We start from the raw sequence: 9,267 nt of genomic DNA, 5'->3' as shown, positions 1-9,267 counted from the left end.
AGACATTTCGTATGCGGTCCAGCAGGTGTGCTTACACATGCATGATCCTCGCGAAGTCCATCTCGCCGCTCTCAAAAGGATTTTGCGATATGTCCGAGGTACAATTGATCTTGGTCTCCATATTCAGCGTTCTCAGGCCACTGACCTTGTTGTCTGTTCTGACGCTGATTGGGCTGGCTGTCCAGACACTCGTAAGTCCACATCCGGTTATGCAGTTTTTCTTGGTGACAACCTTGTATCATGGTCATCCAAGCGCCAGAACACTGTCTCTCGGTCGAGTGCTGAAGCTGAGTATCGTGCTGTGGCAAATGCGGTTGCAGAAGCCAGCTGGTTGCGCCAACTCCTCCATGAGCTTCATTCCCCGCCATCTAAAGCCACCTTGGTGTATTGTGATAATGTGAGCGCAGTTTATCTCTCCTCCAATCCAGTACAGCATCAACGAACGAAGCATGTCAAGATCGATCTACACTTCGTGCGTGACAAAGTTGCTCTAGGTGCTGTCCGGGTGTTGCATGTTCCAACTTCATCACAGTATGCGGATATCTTCACCAAAGGTCTTCCCTCTCCTGTTTTCGTCGAGTTTCGCTCCAGTCTCAACGTTCGCTCCATCAACGTTGTGACTGTGGGGGGGTGTTAGACAATATGGTTTAGATATGTATATGGTTGAGTTTTATCTCTAAGCCTAGATCCTTATCCTCCCGATTCTGTTGCTATTAATCGGTAGAGTGGTTATGGACAGGCATATATATGTACGCACTCCGTGATTAATCCAATCTACGTTGAGTTCCTCCGTCTTACAATTACAACCAAAAATCTATATATGTCATCAGGCTCGCCGCTGCGCTTGTGCCGCGCCGGCGCGCGTGCGTCGTGCCTGCGCAGCGCCGCGCCGCTCGCTCCACACAGCCTCGCCTGCGTCGCCCTCACCACGCCGCCGCCCCGCCCAGCTCCACCCGCGCCGCTAGGGTTAGGGGTTTGGGTAGGGAATTTTTCACAGGTGAGAGGGAGAGAGGGGGGGGGGATGGGAGGGGTATTTTTATATAACTGCCACATCATTTGCCACATAAGTGTGCCACATCAGATCAAAGGGGTAAAACCAGCCGAAATTGGTCGCGGGGGGTTAAGTGCCCGGATTGAATAGTTCAAGGGGGTATTATGTCTGGTATCATAGTTTAGGGGGGTAAAGCGTACTTTCGCAAGAGTTTAGGGGGGTAAATCGGACTTAACCCTTTTTTTATTAATTTGTGTGTGAAACTGACATGGGTCCCACGTGTTTTATTATTTTTCTAGATCGAATTGCCACGTAAGCGACACATCAATGCCACGTCAGATGAAGACCGAGTCAAATTAGCCACGTAGGCGCCACGTCAGCCAAAACTACCCTCAAAACCGCCGAGGGACCTAATCTGCACCGGTTTTAATAGTTGAGGGACCTGTTATATCTGGTTTTTCGGTTGAGGGACGAAAATCGGATTCCTTGACAAGTCAAGGGACCTCAGACGAACTTATTCCGCTGGAAAATAAGTCTATTTTGTACTCCTCTTCTCTTTAGGCCTTGTCTGATATGGTTCATTAAGTCTATTTTGCGTCCCTCGACTTTTTTTATTCGGTCGTGCGGTGCTGGGCCCGCCCACCGTGACGAGGGTGCGGCCCAGGCACGACCCGGCTGTCGGGCCGGGCCGGCACGAGCATGACCCCGAGTCGGGCCATGCCGGGCCTCGGGCCATATGGCCATCTATACTACTTATTCATCTATAAGCTAGAACCATATTCATCTATACGATTTTGCTATATATTTGTCGACAAATTTTTCCTCAAAAATTTGACAGATGTAATTACAATACAATCGTAGTGTAATTACATTGTAACTTACATGTAATTACACTGTAACTATAGTGTAACTTGTATGTAACTTTCAAAAATCTCTCCGTAACATGTTATTTCGGTAAAATGGAGGTCATGGGAACAAATTCTTTCACATATGTGTGTGCTATGATTTGTTTTCTTCCTCACCAAAACAAATCTTGTAATAGATCTAACGATTCAAAATTATGTGAAACTTATATATAAGTTACAGTGTAGTTACATGTAAGTTACAGTGTAATTACATATAAGTTACAATGTAATTACATTACGATTGTACTATAATTACATCTGTCAAATTTTTGAGGAAAAATTTGTCGACAAATATATAGGTAGTCCCTCATCTATAACTCTTTCTTCTCCTGTAAATGCAGATGAAGATAAAGATTAAGTGTTTTACGTAAAATGAGATGGTATTAACGTATGATTAATTGAGTTTTAATTATTACAAACTTGAAAATAGATTAATCTGGTATTTTAGAGCAACTTTCATATTGAAAGTTTTCACACGAAACATATCGTTTAGCATTTTGAAAAGCCTGCCACGAAAATTTTCATCTTCATCCAGCAGTTGTAGCAGAAAATAACACCAAGTCTGTAAGTAGTATGATCTGGTCTAATAAAAAAAATAGTAATTAGGCGAAAGAAAAGCAACTCCGAAGTGTCGGACTAAAAAGATACCTCCATTCAACTATCCACCTCTCAATACAAATGTGAACATCTAGAGTACAGTAGTGAAGGTTGAAGCTAATAAGTTGTATATGAAAAGTATTCCGTTTCCGATTTTGGGAAAGAAATTTTGAATTGGTTTCCAGAAAGTTTACAACCGATTTCGGTTTCCGTTGGATAGAAGCACTAACGTAAAAAAAAATTACGAATTCATTTCCATTTTTGAAAAATACCAAGAATAATTTCGTCGAACACTTTCCATTTCAAAAAACACACCTAGAAGACGAAAACTTTCCGAACAACGTTTCCATCTCTAGAAGCCACTACATGGATATGCATATCGTTTTTTTGTATAACCAAGGAAAAAATGGTTATGGGGCAAAGTTGTACTAGCCGTCAACCCGTGCGTTGCACGGGATACAACTATTGAATTTTAATCATATGCTAGTATAATAGGTTAGTTTAGAAAATAGTCCACTTTTGTCGACGAGTGGTACCCGTAGACCGGATATAGAGGGTATTGGGGTACGTTGGTACAATTATCTATGTAGTACGACATCAAGCAAACAAAAGACAAGAATTATACTGGTTCAGGCCCCTTGATAGGTAATAGCCCTAATCCAGTTGATGTGGGATTATATGGTGGAAAATACAGGTTACAAATGGAACAATGGAACTCGTCGGATCCGGCGAGATCGTAGTCGAGTTGGTTCGACTAGATCTCGATGGCTTGACTCCTCGCAGGCTCCGGCTTCGTAGGCTGTGTGGGTTGTGTTGGTTCTGAGATTCGATGCCTTAGGCCCTCCCCGGGGGGTCCCTTTTATATCGCAGATCTGGAGGGCTCCAAGTAGAACTCGGAGATATCAGACCCTGTACGATGCATTAACGACCCAATCTTGTTCGAGTAGGATTCTTTCCATCCATAGATTCTGTGAAGGATTTCCTTAGAGTATGCAGGAAGTATCCGTATGCGCGTGGGTGTACCATACCGATATGTGACGTATATCGAAGGGTAAAGGGTATGCCTAACCCGTAACCCTGACAGTAGCCCCTGACTTCTGCTTAAAATGAACTCGTGTAACCATTCGCGACTTCGGGTGTCGAGACTGTTGTCGTTCCCGGTGCGAGGACCGCGGAGATAGGCCATAGTCAAGCACGCCATTTGAAGCCCAACGGTCACGAGCGAATTTTAAACTGAAGTCCAAAAAACCGGCGCGCGTAACGGACCCAGAAATTTCCGGCGGGCATCTCTCTCTGTTCCTTGGAATTCGCACCGTCGGTAGTGCGCCTATTTAAAGGAATTTTGGGGATCCACTTTGAAGTCCACCAACCGTGTTAAAAACATTCCACCTGTAAGCGCTCTTTGCCTTCTTCGCCGCCACAAGAAACGCTAGTTCATCAACCTAGGCCTTTTCTCCGGCGATCTTCGATCAGCAATGGACCTCGGCAAATCATCTTCCACCAGTGCGTCGCTGAAGAAGCTTCAGGAAGACGACGCCCTTCCTGGCCGTGGAACCATGGAGAGGGAAGCAGGAGGTACTAATCCCCAGCCCATCTTGGGTCGCATGGTTGCGATCGAAGATTATGTTCTCTGCGGTTTTCTCCCTCCACCTTCCGAGTTTCTTCTCCTGGTTTTGAACTTCTATGGTCTTTCTCTTCTCCATTTGAACCACAATTACATCGCCTTTCTTAGCATCTTTGCCCATCTTTGTGAGGCCTACATTGGGGTAGAGCATTTTCTTGATCTCTTTCGCTCTTACTATGAATTGCGTTGGATGGAGTCCAACAGGATATCCGGTTGCGTCGGGTTTCGACTTCGGGATGGCCCGAAGTCGCGTTATATCCCCTTCCGGTGCCCTTCTTCTCGCAGCAAATGGCGGAATAGGTGGTTCTATCTTGAGATCAAAGATTCGAACCCTGTCTTCGTTGTTCCCAAAGAACAACCGGACAAGATTTCGTCTTGGACCGCAAAGCCCCCCTTGACCCCCTCTCTTCAGTCGTTTATCGACATCATCGATGATCTCCGAGTACGGGGCTTGTCGGGGTATGAAGTCGTTGCAAACTTCGTTGGTAGGCGGATCCAGCCGCTCCAGGCTCGGGCCCATCCAGCCTTTAACTATTCCGGACCGGAGGACACGACCCGGGTTTCTCCTCGGGGTATCTTTCTCGCATTTATCTTGACATGCTTATGTTCGCATTCCTCTTGATTTATCAAAAGTTGGTTCTCGATTAACAGGTCTGAACAGCGAAGCCATGGAGCGCCGCGTCGGCCAGGTGATGATCAGTGGTCCGACTACGGCGAGTGACATCCCCGTGCCCCTTTGTGAAAAGGGGGCGGCCGAACGTGATGAAGCTATCAATGTAAGTGTACTCGATAAGCATCCCGCATTTTCCTTTCGAGATAACTTTATGACTTGATTAAAAGTAGGCTCTTCCTCTGACTGACATCATCGGGCCGCTCGCGGACCATCAGGTGGCGGCGTCTTTGAAAGAGAAGGTCGCCAAGGAGGCGTCTGATGCTGCTGCTGCCACCACTAGCGGTGGCAATGTTCCAACAAAGGGGAGGAAGTTCTCCTCTGTAAGCGGACATCGTCGCAAGGCGTCGACCCCCTCGGTAATTTATCCTGTCGTCAAATCGTGCAGCCAGAAGGATTTTGCCTTACTTCGCATTGATTGTCTGTCAGGCCTCGGACGCGTCTCCCCCGCCTCCACGACGACAACGTATTGTGACGATTGGCGAGAAGTAAGTAGATGAATTTTTAGACTTCCGTGATTCCATTCAAGCATTGTCTGACTCGTCGTCGTCCCGTAGGGAGGCGCAGGCAAAGGCTACGCGAGCCAAGTCCGGAGGGACTTCCAGCGCGTCGCCTGCCGCGGCCTCGACGGATGTCGCGCTGGCAACCGGGAGCCGGGAGGCGACGCCTAGCGGCCCAGTCAGCGATCCCGCGGCTGGTCGTGGTCCGCCAGCTGCCGTCCTCACCTGGGAGGAGCTCCAAGTCGAAATGAGGCGCCTCCTTAAAGCTGGTGCTCGCAGCATCGGCCGCGAGATTGCTGAGGCGAGGTCGGAAGCAGCTCTAGCGAATACGCATGCTGACTGGCTGGTGCGCGAGTTGGCTGAAGCTCGTGAAGACCTCACGAAGATGAGGGAACTGGTGGCCGTCAACGAGCGACAACGGAAGGGGCTCGAGGACCGCATGTCGGAACTCGGGAATAACCTGTCGGAGATCCGGGGTTCGTTGCGGGTCACCTACACTGGCCTTCACCAGCTCGCCGGGGAGTGCGGCATCAAGTCTACGATCCCGGTGAATCCCGATGAGTTCTCGCTAAACTCCTCCCTTGCGGAACTGGCGACGGTGATGGGGGAGATCCCCTCCAAGCATGCAGCCAGGATCGCGGAGGAGACGTCGAACGGGATCTACACCGGGGCGTGTCATGTCCTCGCGTGTGTAAAGCTGTCGCGTCCTGAACTCGATCTGCGCGAGATCTTGGATCAGGGGGCGGCCAGCGACACGCGTGAGGAGGTGATGGAAAAAGTCGGTGATCTGGGGGAGTCTGTTCTCCCCCTATTTGAAGAGTAGGACTTCTTGTACTTGCCAGACACAATGTGTAAAACTTGAATTCTGACCGCCTTCGTGCGTGCAATTATCATCCTAGTTTACTTTTTGTATGTTGACCTCGGGAACTTTTGTCCTTTGTAGAGATGCTGATGACGAGGATGTCCAGCAGCGCGGGCAGCCCGAGTCACTGGCGATAATTCCGGTACTCGAGTTTGAACCACACGTGTCGCCCGACAATGTGGATCAGACCCTTAATACTTCCTCAGGTTAGTAGTCCCTTCACCCCTTGATGCCCTCCCAACTAGGTCAGCCATGTTCTCGAAAGAGGTGTATAGCTTGACTTAGTGGTTATCACATTTAGCAGATCTCGAGGGTGCCCTTGCTAGCCAAGATCGTCGTATCCAATGCTGGAAGATGAAGTTTGAAGTGGCGGAACTCGAGAGAACCATGCTGGCCGTGAAGAAAGAGCAGGCTGTGGAAACGCTTCGAGGTCGTGAGGTGTAGTTTAACTCGTACTTGAAGAGTTGCTGCACCTCCATGGCCAGAGTCTGTAGAGAACTTCGAGTGGTCCGCGGAGATCCCGAGGAGTCGGCGGCCGGGTACATCTCGTGGCTGAACAGGGCCTGTGCCCAACTCGATGGCATCGGCAAGCGTATCGACGAGGCCTTGAAGCAGGAGTGTCGTCAATCGAGCCGATACGCCGGAGGGCATGTGTTGGCTTGCCTACGAGATCATCGCCCGCGCCTGGACCTCGAATTTCTCCGTGAGGGTTTTGCTCGTTCTCGGAGGACTCCGGCAGAGATATACCATCTGGCGAGGTCGATGTCGCCGTTGGCCAAGAAGATCTTCCAGTCTATGGACTGGCGTTGGCCTTCTTGGTAGTATTCGTACCCTGTGACAAATATCTTAGGAAAAAGATATAATGTAGCGAAAGATTTGTGTAAAAACTGTAAGAAGTATTTTGTGAAATAGAAAAGAAATCTATCTTTAACAAATGTCTCTTACTCTGGATGTCATGTGTAAGAGTGCGTTCTCAGTTAACGACTTTAGTCAGCTGTTTGAGTCGTACACTCTCCCTAGCCCCTAGCCTTGTCGTCAGAGGAATTTTCTCGGAGGATAAGGCTCTTGGACCCTTGACCCTCCTTGGTTGAATAAGCTCTGATCCTAGCCCCCAGCCGTGAAGTTGGAAAGTTGATTTCCGATTTCACGGGTTGGTTAATACGCACGGCGAGAACTCTTACACGACCAGATCTTACATGGTCTTTCGTCTCTACAGGATCTGACAAGGCCTTATCATCTCTGGGCGTCCCCAGCCGAAGATCCCTTACGTTCCTCGGAGGCCTTGTCGAGACGGCGTAAAGGGACATAAGGACAGGTTTCAACGCTAGGTGTCATCAGGGTAAGGGATCATCAGGTGAAAACACTTTGATTGTGATATCTGTGACACTCCCGACAACTTTGGTTGTCGCCTTGGTTGTCTGATTTGTTATCTGGCATAGTCCAATCGGCGACGAAGTTGGCGAGTACATGGGATTTGATGGTTGTTCGCGGCACAAAGTGGACATCAAATTGGCTTAGCTCGACTACCCATTTCACAATGCGGCCGACAACGTCTTTGTTTCTCACAACTTCGCCAAGGGAGAAAGAGGAGACAACTGTGACTCTGTGGGCTTGAAAGTAGTGGCGCAGCTTCCTTGATGTCATGATGACTGCGTAAAGCAGTTTTTGGATTTGTGTGTATCTTGTCTTTGCATCCTGGAGAGCTTCGCTGACGTAATAAACTGGTCGCTGTACTTTCTCTCTCTCGACAACAATGACAGTGCTAACGGAACATGGCGTGGCGGCAATATAGAGGAATAATTCTTCATTAGGTTGGGGAGCAACAAGTACAGGGGGGTTTGATAGGTAGCGCTTGAGTGCAACGAATGCCTCTTCGGCTTCCTGTGTCCATACAAATTTGTCTTGTTTCTTCAGCAGAGCGAAGAAAGGTTGTCCTCGTTCTCCCATCCTAGCAACGAACCTGCTCAGTGCCGCCATGCATCCGGTTAGCTTTTATACCTCCTTGAGTCTTGTGGGCGACTTCATGTTCTCGATTGCCTTGATCTTCTCGGGGTTTGCTTCTATTCCTCTGCCGGAAACAAGGAATCTGAGCAGCTTGCCCGACGGTACTCCGAACGTGCACTTCTCTGGATTGAGCATGAGGCGATATCGTCGGAGGTTGTCGAACGTTTGCCGCAGATCGTCAATCAATCAGTCGCTTGTCTTGGTTTTGACAACGATGTCGTCGACGTATGCCTCGACATTGTTGCCGAGCTGGTCGCTAAGTGCGCCCTGGACCGTGCGCTGGAAGGTATTCCCTGCGGTTATCAGTCCGAATGGCATCTTAACGTAGCAAAATACCCCGAACGGCGTGATGAATGTTGTCTTCTCTTCGTCCTCTTTTGCCATGCTAATTTGGTGGTAGCCAGAGTAAGCGTCGAGGAAGCTCAACAACTCGCAACCAGCTGTTGAATCCACCAGTTGATCTATTCGAGGGAAAGGGAAGTGATCCTTGAGGCACGCCTTACTGAGGTCGGTGAAGTCGACACACATTCTCCATTTTCCGTTGGCCTTCCGCACCATGACTGGATTGGCTAGCCACTCTGGATGAAGTACTTCTCTGATGAAGCCAGCTTTGAGAAGTTTGTTGAGCTCTTCTCGTATGGCTTGTTTTTGGTCTGGTGCAAATCTCCACAGTCTTTGCTTTACAGGCTTGGCATCGGGTCGCACCATGAGTTTGTGCTCAATCACCTCCCTAGGGACCCCCGGCATGTCGGATGGCTGCCAAGCGAACACGTCAGCATTATCGCGGAGGAAGGTGATGAGCGCGAGTTCCTATTTCTCATTTAGTGTCGCCCCGATCTTGACGGTCTTGTCGGGGTTGGCACTGGAGAGTGGAACGATCTTGATGGCGCCGTCCGGTTTCGGCGTCTTGTTTGTCTTGCTCACTTTCTTGGGTGGCTTAGTCGTGGCGGGTGGGCTGGTCGTTTGCTCGACCATGTCGATGCTCCGCTTGTCGCATTGCACCGCCAGCTTTGCGTTCCCCTGAATAGTGATTGTTCCCTTCGGTCCCGGCATCTTGAGCACTTGATACGCGTAGTGAGATGCGGCCATGAACTTTGCAAGTGCAGTTTTCCCG

This window comes from Oryza sativa, chromosome 12 (assembly GCF_034140825.1).
Source record: "Oryza sativa Japonica Group chromosome 12, ASM3414082v1".
Classification (NCBI taxonomy): domain Eukaryota; kingdom Viridiplantae; phylum Streptophyta; class Magnoliopsida; order Poales; family Poaceae; genus Oryza; species Oryza sativa.
This window is presented reverse-complemented; position numbering follows the sequence as displayed.